Consider the following 12,510-nt stretch of genomic DNA (forward strand, 5'->3'; position numbering starts at 1 on the left):
GGCCATTTTGGCTACTAGGATGCCTATTTTCTACAATTCATGTTTATTGAACTCATAACTAGTTAAAACATGTCATTATCACTTAGTTATAGGTGACTAATGCTTGAGATTACAAGAAAAGAGTAAGTAAGAGGTTTTGGGACGCAATTTCAACCAAAATGGCTCAAGTAAGGCCATTTTGGCTATTAGGATGCCTATTTTCTACAAATCATGTCTATTGAACTCATAACAAGTTAAAAAATGTCATTATCACTTAGTTATAGGTGACTAATGCTTGAGATTACAAGAAAAGAGCAAGTAAGAGGTTTTGGGACGCAATTTCAACCAAAATGGCTCAAGTAAGGCCGTTTTGGCTACTAGGATGCCTATTTTCTACAATTCATGTATATTGAACTCATAACTAGTTAAAAAATGTCATTATCAATTAGTTATAGGTGAATAATTCTTGAGATTATAAGAAAAGAGCAAATAAGAGGTTTTGGGACGCAATTTCAACCAAAATGGCTCAAGTAAGGCCATTTTGGCTACTAGGATGCCTATTTTCTACAATTCTTGTCTATTGAACTCATAACTAGTTAAAACATGTCATTATCACTTAGTTATAGGTGACTAATTCTTGAGATTACAAGAAAAGAGATAATAAGAGGTTTTGGGACGCAATTTCAACCAAAATGGCTCAAATAAGGCCATTTTGGCTACTAGGATGCCTATTTTCTACAATTCTTGTCTATTGAACTCATAACTAGTTAAAACATGTCATTATCACTTAATTATAGGTGACTAATGCTTGATATTACAAGAAAAGAGCAAATAAGAGGTTTTGGGACGCAATTTCAACCAAAATGGCATACCTCTTCAAGCTGACGTGTGTCTGTACAATGACTCATCACTATGTCATACATGAATCTCATCACGTATAGGCCACAGTCAACTCCATTTTCCTGTTGTGCGCACTAGCATGAGGAATAAAGCACATGAATCAAAATGCATAGCAAATAAGCAACATCTTAAGCATTATAAAGTAAGAAAATCACATCATGGGTGAATTACCTTGGGTGCTTTCCATGTAGGACCTCGAGGAGATCGAGGATTTATCTTCTTCATGGTACTACAAAAAATCAAAGTAATAAGTTCAAATTTGACGTTTATAATCAATACATATGAGTTCAGATATGAAAATGAATAACAAGAAGTGAAACAAACTAGATGCTTACTTTTGCTGTATGGACCTCACGAGGCGCTTTCTTACTTGAGGTAATCGAGCAGAATCAAAGTAGAAGATTGTGTTACTGGAAACACAAATCACAAGTTGGGTCCAATGATAACTACACACGAGATAAACAAATCAATAGTTAGCCTGTTACAACAAATAAACTAGGAAAATAAATGAACTTGACTAGCATAATCAGACGTACTCCTCATAGTATGGGACGAATATAAACTTGTCTCCTGCACTCACTGATTGCCTGATACCCCGTTCAGCATAGTACAACACGTCAACTGAGTTGCTTAAGATTCTAGCAGTGGACATCTGCTCAGGGCACAACCACCCAACTTGACAAGGAGATTCAAGCTCCCATATTTGCTCCTGGAGTGCTCTGCATGCATGATAACACAATGTTAATCGAAAACCAAACGACAAACACCACTGAACTGAATAACATAAATTGAGTACCAGTTGAATTACCTCATGGATATTTGAATGAGGGAAATGTTAAGCTTTGCACCACTTAGAAATTCCTTCACATCTTCTTTGAATAGCCATACCGTTGCATCATCATCGTAGTGGAACATTTCCTTAGGAAGTTGAATTTGGATGGGGCTGTCATTAGGCAACACGCAAACACGGTTGTGCAAATAAGCTAACTCCTGAGATAGCGATTGAAGCACCGTGTCTTCAACTAATGGAGTAGCTTGCGTAGCTGAGCCTCGTGAAGGGCTCTTCAACGACGCCTTTCCACTCACCGAGCCATGTTCACTTCTGTTCTTTGGCCCCTCCACCCTCTTCTTTGGCGTTTGGCTTTTCCTCGATGGCTAATAAGTATGATCACACAAATGGTTAGAAAAGATTTCCATCCAACTCTTAGGAAGAAAGGATTAAAGCGTGAAATCTAAATCTTAATTACCTGGTTCATCAACCGTATCCAAGCAGATGGTTATTGCACAAACCTACCTTTTGCTGCCCAGAGTGTAGTGAACTCATCCTCCTCCACGAGCACAGGTATTAAGAGGTCCTCGGACCCGGGAACCACAGAATGGATCCCGACAGAATAATGCTCAGGCAGAAGAGGTCGAAGATGGACCGTACCTTGTTCGGCCGGTTGTGCACTACCATAGGCAACAACATGCAAAGGTCCATCATATGATTCGCCCGGGTGAAGAAGTACACAACGGGTCTCTTCCTGCACCAATTACGAAGATACTTCATTTACATATTCATAACTAAGTATCTTAGGTGTAATATAGGAGTTAAATCACGGAAAATGGGCAAGTTAGAACTCATTTAGGCCATTTCGAGCCGTAAATACTGTAAATGAACCTCAAACTTGTGAAATTGCTTTTTTAGGTCGTTTCAAGCCATAAATATTCATAACTAAGTATCTTAGGTGTAATATAGGACTTAAATCAAGCATTGAGCTAAAATCACGGAAAATGGGCAAGTTAGAACTCATTTAGGCCATTTCGAGCCGTAAATACTGTAAATGAACCTCAAACTTGTGAAATTGCTTTTTTTAGGTCGTTTCAAGCCATAAATATTCATAACTAAGTATCTTAGGTGTAATATAGGACTTAAATCAAGCATTGAGCTAAAATCACGGAAAATGGGCAAGTTAGAACTCATTTAGGCCATTTCGAGCCGTAAATACTGTAAATGAACCTCAAACTTGTGAAATTGCTTTTTTAAGGTCGTTTCAAGCCATAAATATTCATAAATAAGTATCTTAGGTGTAATATAGGACTTAAATCAAGCATTGAGCTAAAATCACGGAAAATGGGCAAGTTAGAACTCATTTAGGCCATTTCGAGCCGTAAATACTGTAAATGAACCTCAAACTTGTGAAATTGCTTTTTAAGGTCGTTTCAAGCCATAAATATTCATAACTAAGTATCTTAGGTGTAATATAGGACTTAAATCAAGCATTGAGCTAAAATCACGGAAAATGGGCAAGTTAGAACTCATTTAGGCCATTTCGAGCCGTAAATATTGTAAATGAACCTCACACTTGTGAAATTGCTTTTTTAAGGTTGTTTCAAGCATTACATATTCATCACTAAGTATCTTAGGTGCTAGTTAAAAAAAAAAAGAAAAAAAAACCAAAACGAGTGCAAAAAAAAAAAAAAAAAAACCCGAGCGCGAAGGGCAGCAGCTGCAGCCTCTCCGGCAGCCTCTCCTACCTTCTCCGCTTCCCAATGAGAAAGAGAAGGAGAAGGAGAAGGAGAAGGAGAAGGAAAAAGAGAAGGAGAAGAAAGAGAAGGAGGAGGAGGAGGAGGAGAAGGAGAAGGAGAAAGAGAAGGAGAAGGAGAAGAAAGAGAAGGAGGAGGAGGAGGAGAAGGAGAAGGAGAAGGAGAAGGAGAAAGAGAAGGAGGAGGAGAAGGAGGAGAATGAGGAGAAGGAGAAGGAAGAGGAGAATGAGAAGGAAGAGCAAACAACAACAACACATGACATCAACAAAGCATACTGACAACACAACACAGCGAACTTGACCATTTCACAGCCAACTTAACCATTTCACAACACAATCCAAAAACAAATATCATTATCCAAACAAGTAAGCACAAAATCACCTGTAGAATAGGAAAGTGATGAGGTGTCGGAGTATCAAGCCCCCTTGAGTTCGCATGTGAAGGAGTTTCAATCTGCAATAGTGTATTGATAGTGAAACATTAATTAGACCCGTACCCACGTAACTCAACATATCAAAACTTATAGAGTTGAATTCTAATCATTTACCTCCTGTTCTCCTTCTCTTCGTGGGTGGCTACTTGCGTCGGCCGGCGTTGTCGAGGAAAAGGGCAAGGTCGGCAAATTCATTTGCTTCGCCCATGCATTGAACTCTTCGCGCATCTCATTGCACACTTGTTCTTTAATTGATGCCACTGTGGCATCGAAGTTCTGTGGCGAGTTCACACTTGCTCGGGATCTTCCAGATTTGGTATATTCGGGACCCATTACCTTCTCCCATCCTAGCAAGCTCCCCCCAGCACCTAATACCCGTCCCGGATGGTAGGGCTTTCCCATAGCCAAGGTGAAGGGGTCCTTCTCTACCGTCGGGACGAGCTTGCCTTCAACAAGCTCTCCAGTGTACTCAAGCTGTAGCAAAAACAAAATGGCAACATGAAGTCAGTGTTTATATAAAGTGATATACATGCAAATGAATAAGCTAGTTCACTAGTTCATAGTTGCTTACTAGCTTATCTGTCATTTCTTTGGTTTCCGGAGCCTTGATGGACCATTTTCCGGTCTTCTTGTCCCGCGAATGCATAGAGCAAAAGAAATCCCCAGCACGACTCACCAAAGTACTGGTCGTGGAGTCAGACGGCGCTGTGAAGGACCCTAGAAGCGCAGTGGGGTATACTCCTTCACTCACCCACGTATCCCTCCATTCATCATACATCATTGCTCCCATATGATGGTGGTATTGCTTTTGCAATGCATTCCTGGAATTCTGCTCCCTCATTTCCTACATAAAAAGATATATATGTTAGTTTCATTACTAATAAAAAAGACGATAAATTACAACACAATTTTCATCAGAGTTCTTTAAACTTACAATTTCTTCTTTTTTACATTTTTGATGAACGAAAGCCTCCCAATCATCCTTCGATATGCTAGGCCATATTTTCCAAGGGACTTTCTCTTCATCGATGACATCATCATCACTGCCACCTCCTTTCTTGTTCTTTGGTTTCCTCACAAGTTTCTTTGTGATAAACCGACGAACTAAGTTACACTTGAAGCTTCTGAATCTTGCCGCAAGTAAGGATTCAAACACCCTTCGCTTGGCGTACTCATTTGGAATGTTAAATAGACTCTGCAAGCACAAATAACAAACATTATTGGTTTGCCCATAACATAAAAATAAATTGAAATTGTTTATAAATAATCACGTCAAATCAAACTTACCCTGGTATCATTCCAAAACGTGTCAATCAAGCCTGTAGGTACGTCGCTCATACGAAGCGTAATGGGGATTTTGCGCGCACAAATCCCAACTTGACCAGCATACTGACGACGCCATTTACCTGAGGGTTGCCCTACCCTATCATACTCCAACACCATAGGACCGACAGGTTTCTTGAAAGCTGTCGTCGGACCCCTCTGCTTTTTCTTCGCTGGTGCCTGCACCCCTGCTCCACTTTGATCCTCACAAAATGGCTCCACAATGGCATTATCGATTGGAGGCGCTTTAAAGTCATCTATCATTCTCTCCAATACATCTTGCGCCTGATCTTCTGGCTCACCCAAATCAGTTTCCTTGTTCACATCATACGGCTGGTCCCCGTCATTAGATGAATCATCTGAGTTAGATTCAACATCCTCAACTCGAACACTAAATCGATCGTCCGCCATTAGATGTTAAAACCTGTCATTACAAACATAACACGTTATTAGCTGCTGAATTGTAAGGTAAACTTATAATCATATATAAATTGCTGAATTATAATACAAATAAACTCTAAAAATGGTGATGCATGTTACTTTATTCATTTAAAAGAATATAAGAAAAATGGGCAAGTAATTCAACAATTTCATTCATTTTCACCTAAAATGTGATTTTTTTATTCTTTCTACGCCTGCAATTCAAACTAACAGAAAATATACAGTACCTCAATCTAATATTCCTTCATCGTGGTCGGATCTCATGTAATTGGCTTGGTCGTCTATCTCATTTGGCACAGCAGGTCTAGGAACGGTGAAAGGTGCCGAGTCATCAAAGGCATCATATTCTTCCTCATCCTCGACATCTCCAACGCCAAGGATTCTTCTTTTGCCGGCTAGCACAATAGACCATTTTGAGTCGGCAGGGTCAGATACGTAAAACACCTGCTTAGCTTGAGATGCAAGGATGAATGGTTCCGCACTATCATTCAGGTTGCCAAGATCTACAAGAGTAAAGTCATCAAATTTGACGTTACGCCTGATATTATCAACCCACTTACACCGAAAAAGAGCAATCGTGAAGTCACAATAATCAAGATCCCATATTTCTTGAATTCGACCGTAGTATGACAACTCTGCATCAACGGGTGATTTATCCTTAGCACTTGCAAACTCCCTTGACGATGCCACAACCGTTACACCACTATTTTGGGTCGAGGACGATTTCAAATCTTGACGCTCAGTCCAAAATGTGTACCCATTTATGTCATATCCCTCAAATGAGCGAACATCATCCCTAGGACCATAAGCAAGCCACCTTACTGTAGCTGTGACACTCTCATCCATTCCACCCATCACTCGATCACAAAACCAACTCACAAACTTTTTATTGTGCAACTGCATCAGTGCCCTTTCACCTTTCGACGGAAACTCATCACGCAAACTAGCCATGTGCTCGTCTAAATATGGGTGAACATCTGCAACATGGTGCAACACATATAGGTGTGCTTGTAAGAACTTCTCTCGATCAGGTGAAATTTGTTTCGACCCGATTGTGCCATGACCATCAAGTCTCCCTTCATGTAGAGAAGTAGGAATACCAATAGGTTCAGCAACGGCTACATAGTCGACCACAAAATTACCAATCTCCTCGGCCACGGTCCCTTGAATCATACTTCCTTCCGGGTGAGCCCGATTCCTAACTTTATCTTGCAATGTACCCATGTGTCTTTCAAAAGGATAGCACCACCTCAAGAACACTGGACCGCACAACTTAATATCACGCACCAAATGAAGAATCAAATGCACCATTATGTCGAAAAATGAGGGCGGGAAGTACATCTCAAATTTGCACAAAGTAACAACCACATCCTCCTGTAAAGCATCAAGGGTACAAGGATCAAGCACTTTGCTACATATTGTATTGAAAAACGAACAGAGGCTTGTAATAGCTTCCCTCACGTGCTTTGGCAAAATACAACGTATTGCAATTGGTAGAAAAACTTGCATCAGAACATGACAATCATGGGATTTCATACTTGTCAGCTTCAATTCTCCATTTAAGGATACAAATCATTTCATGTTAGATGCGTACCCTGATGGAACCTTAATTCCATACAGACATTCACAAAACCTCCGTTTTTCTACCCTTGACAATGTGTAGCGAGCCGGAGGTAAATAGGCCTTCCCCTCTTTGGCTTTTCCCTCATTTTTCTTCTTCGACGCATCCGCGGCCTTTCCTTTTCCCTTGCTCTTCCCCTTTCCCTTTTTCGAACCCATTTATTTTTCCTTTTCCTGTTCCTTTCCCTTACTAACCCTTTGCTGAACCCACAATTCTGGACGCACCCCCATCTTTTCCAAATCTAAACGTGCACCCTTTCCGTCCTTTGTCTTGTTTTGAATATTCATCAGCATTCCCACAAGAGCGTCAAACACATTCTTCTTTATATGCATTACATCAAGACAGTGCCTAATGTCATGTTCTTTCCAGTACGGGAGCAACCAAAAGATTGATTCTTTTTTAAAGAGAGCAACCGATTCCGCCGCCATTTCAGATTTCCCAAATACTGTTCGTACACCCTTGACCCGAGCGTAAACCTTCTCACCAGTCAGTGGCCTAGGAGCAGTCCCCTCCTCCACCATCCCATCGAAAGCCTTTTTCTGCCGACGGTACGGGTGATTGCGCCTGAGCAACCTTCTTGTCCTCAAATAAACCTGTTTGAAAGAATGATCAAGGCGTCTGCTTGGCGTATCATCAATACAAATGGGACATGCCTTTTTCCCTTTATTCTTATACCCAGACAAGTTGCCATATGCAGGAAAATCATTAACGGTCCACATAAGAGCTGCACGCAATGTGAACATCTCATTCTTATGAGCATCAAACACGGAAACCCCTTCGTCCCACATCTTTCTCAAGTCATCAACCAATGGCGCAAGATACACATCAATGTCGTTTCCAAGTTGCCTTGGCCCCGATATCAAGAGTGAAAGCATTACATATTTCCGTTTCATGCACAACCAAGGAGGAAAATTGTAGATCACTAAAAGTACCGGCCATGTGCTGTGCTGGGTACTAAGAGTGCCAAATGGATTCACCCCGTCCGTGCACAAACCAAGCCTTAAATTTCTGACTTCATCACCAAATTCCCCAAAGTTCATATCAAGGTTCTTCCATTGCGGGGAGTCGGCTGGGTGCTTCAGCATTCTGTTTTTCTTTCTTCCCTCTGCATGCCACCTCAAGTTTTTAGCGTCTTTTGGTAAAGAGAACAAACGCTTAAACCTAGGAATTATGGGAAGATACCACAACACCTTAGCAGGAGGTCCCTTCGTACCAGCATTGCAACTCTTGCGCTTGTAGCGCGACTTCTTGCATCTTGGGCACTCCTCCAATTTTTCATATTCATTTCGGTAAAGAATACAATCATTAGGACATGCATGTATCTTCTTATACTCCAAACCAAATGGACACATGAGCTTCTTAGCGTAATAGTAAGACTTAGGAATTTCATTCCCATCTGGCAACATCTCACTTAACACGCTCAACAAGGAAGTAAAACTACTGTCCGTCCACCCATGCTTCGACTTAATGTTAAAAAGAGTTAGCACGGCTGATAGTTTGGAGTATTTTTTGCACCCAGGATACAAAGGCTTTTTAGAAGCCTCCGATAATGACTCAAACACGTCACCTTCAAAACCACGCATCATCTCATCCACACCTTCATCCTCAACCTCATCCACATGATCATCCTCAAATCCCTCCTCAGCACCATCATCATCAATATGTTCATCATTCTTGTATTCCTCGTCCACACGGATATCATTGCTTCTATCATCATGCACATCATACCCAATAACATCCCCACTGTACTCTCCTTCTTCACCATGCCAAATCCACACATGATATTTAACCCTAAACCCACGACAAACTATATGATCTCTAATGATATCAACACTATTGACCACCTTCACATTATTACAATCAACACAAGGACAATAGAGGCACTCGAAACCCATTCTGCGCTGATAAGATGAAGCCGTCTCGCAGAACTCTTGAACCCCATTAAAGAATTCCAATGTATCACGCCTACCATACATCCATCCACGATCCCTCTCCATTAAGTAAATTGTCTCTAAACATGGCAACATATTACGAATAATGTATAATTGCTACATCTATTATATATACAAATCAAATTCAAACACACAACATGCATATAACATTCATATAGATACAAAAATGCATATATGCTTCCAAAGGGTCCTTATCACTCCAACCTAACCCATCCTTGAACGTTTACTCTCACTAGTGAATGTATATCAGATTTCCAATTTTAAGGAAAATCCGGCAGCATTTCCCCCCAGTTCTCCAAGTACACGACGTAGGTAATTACTTACCCACATATGTACCCAGAGAACATGGTGATCCAGGAAATGCTAAGCCAAGATGTTCCTTAAAATCGAAAAAACTGACATACATTCACCACCTAAGTGAGAGTAAACGTTCAAGAACAGTCCCAACCGGGGACTATTCAAGACTTTCTCCTAATGTGAAAGCCTTGAACGGGTATCTAGGCATATGATGATGCAAACATTTCATATATTTATTGTTGTATTTAGTTTGTCATTATATAATACATACACAAATCTAATAGCTAGCATGAAAAAACTTTTATTAAAACAATAATAGAGAGAGTGAAATATTTATAGCTTAGAGAAGTTTATAATTCATACCAACACAATGGATGTATTCTTTCTAACTTTCCTATGTGTAGTCTTCAAACTTAACTAGCTTCAACTTCAATTCACATATGAACCTATAAAAACGCAAAAAGAAAAAACAAAACAAAAAACAAATTAAAAGTTCGTAAGTATGTATGAGTAATGGATCATAAATACAAATTGGGACATTAATGGGTTTCAAACAACTACCTGAAAGGGCGCCATAGACCAACAGTGAGAGCGAGCAAGAAGGTTGTTGTACGTGGAGGGGGGGGGGCAATGCGCGTCTATGTTATTGACAAACCCTAGATTACAGGATCAGAACTTATGATTACTAAATTATAAAGCATTATTAAAAACTTACAACCTTAAAACATACAATAAGAGCACATAATATAAGAAATACCAGAAGGAAAGACACTAGAATCCTTTAATTGTGGTCTCTGCTGGATCTGCATATATATAAAAGTTAAGTGGAAATATTAAGCATTAAATTGTGTTTTTGCTATAATCTCCAATAAATGCAACAAGGAACGTGAAAAGTATTAGCAATATTTGCTATAATCTCCAATAAACATCCAAGTTTCAAGTTTCAACTAATAAAACTTGAGACTTACAGAGCTATGTATTATACAGAGCTACATCCAAGTTTCAACTAATAAAACTTGAGACTTACAGAGCTATGTATTATACAGAGCTACATCCAAGTTTCAACTAATAAAACTTCAGACTTACAGAGCTATGTATTATACAGAGCTACATCCAAGTTTCAAGTTTCAACTAATAAAACTTGAGACTTACAGAGCTATGTATTATTCAGAGCTACATCCAAGTTTCAAGTTTCAACTAATTAAACTTTCACCTATTTTAACAGCTAACTACCCAAGACCTATGTATTACACAGAGCTACAACCCCTGGACTGTCGTTGACAATTGTTAATTAACCTTCTAGCAACAAAATTTATTTTTATTTTAAACTGATTTCATTTACATTTACATGATTTCAATTTACTTTAACACATTTTAGTCACCAAACTATACAATTAGCACCCAAAATTTACATAGAATGTAAACACCAGAACAAGATACCAGAAAATTTGCACAATTCATAAAAATTTAACAACCAAAATAAATTATCCAAAACCCAACACAAATTTGAAACATTTACCTTTATCCATGAGAAATTCGCAACAGTCGCTTACAATTTGGAAAATTTAAGCTGGAAATTAATAGGAAAACGATTAAACCATCCCCTCATGTTAGGGTTCATAATCCTTATAAGTGCAAGTAGTGTGGGAAATTTAAGTAAAGCAAAAATCCAGATTATGCAACTCGTATTAAAGGCAAGAACAAAATCCCAACTCGTATTAAAACCTAATTGCTACTTAATTATACCTTAGGTTAAAGCTGTTTCAATGGAGGGAATTTGGCTGGAGTACGACGCCAGTCTTGTCTTCAACGGACGGACGTGAGAATGCTCGAGCTCGCAACACTTCAATGGAGGAACAAAGAGGGGAGAAGAAGATGAAGAAGGGAGGAGGGAAAACGCGCCTGTTTTTTTTTTTAGTATTGAAGAAGAACGTTGCTTGCTTGAATGAAGAAGAAGGAGGGAGTATACAGTATACAAAAACCGGGTTTTTTTTTAAATTGGCAACAGTTAACCGTTGCCAAATGTGAACTTAAATTTTTTTTTTTTAATTGGCAACGGTTAACCGTTGCCAAATGTGAACTTTAAAATTTTTTTTTTTAAATTGGCAACGGTTAACCGTTGCCAACTCTACCCCTTTTATTTTTAATTTTTTTTTTTAAAATATAATCAATTGGCAACGGTTAACCGTTGCCAACTCTGATATTTAAAATGGCACTCACTTAAGTTGGCAACGGTTTTCATGAACCGTTGCCATAGGGGGGTTGCCTATTTCTTTTTTTCTACTAGTGTTATCTGAAATTATTTCTCTTACAATAAATGAAGTAATTGATAATGATTAAACGTGAATTTCATTACATGAACTGTTAACAAACCGACCCAAAAAATGTACCTGAACCTGATATGACCCGACCTGAAATCAACCCGATACCCAGATTAACCCAATATTTGAGACCCGAACTCGAGCATGACCAGAATTGGAAATGAACCGACCTGATTATAACCTGCAATTTTTTGACTTGAATCAAACCCGACTTGAACCCGAGAATGACCCGACTTGGAAATGACCTGACCTGATTATAACCCGCAAATTATTGACTTGAACCGACCCGACTCAAACCCGAGAAAGACCCGACCTGATTATAACCCGCAAATTATTGACTTAAACAAAACCCAACTCGAACCCGAGAATGACCCTAACCCCTTTTAACCCGTGAAAACCTGAATTAAACCCGACCTATTATTCACCCGACCCGAATGTAACCCGACCTATTATTAACCCGACCTAAACCAGACCCAAACCCGATAAGATGTATGACCCGACGTTACTCGACTCAAGCATGACCCAACCCGAACCCGACTCGTATAGGTTACGACATTAACCCGAAATGACCCGACCTACACTTACCCGACCCAAACCTTACCTATTTACCCGAATTGACAGCTCTATACATGTAGACCAATTTGGGCATGGGTAAACTTATGATTCGTGCTAAATATCCCATGAATTCTACTTGGGAGAAAGACATGGTTTATCAGT

This window comes from Chenopodium quinoa, unplaced genomic scaffold, assembly GCF_001683475.1.
Source record: "Chenopodium quinoa cultivar QQ74 unplaced genomic scaffold, ASM168347v1, whole genome shotgun sequence".
Classification (NCBI taxonomy): Eukaryota; Viridiplantae; Streptophyta; class Magnoliopsida; order Caryophyllales; family Amaranthaceae; genus Chenopodium; species Chenopodium quinoa.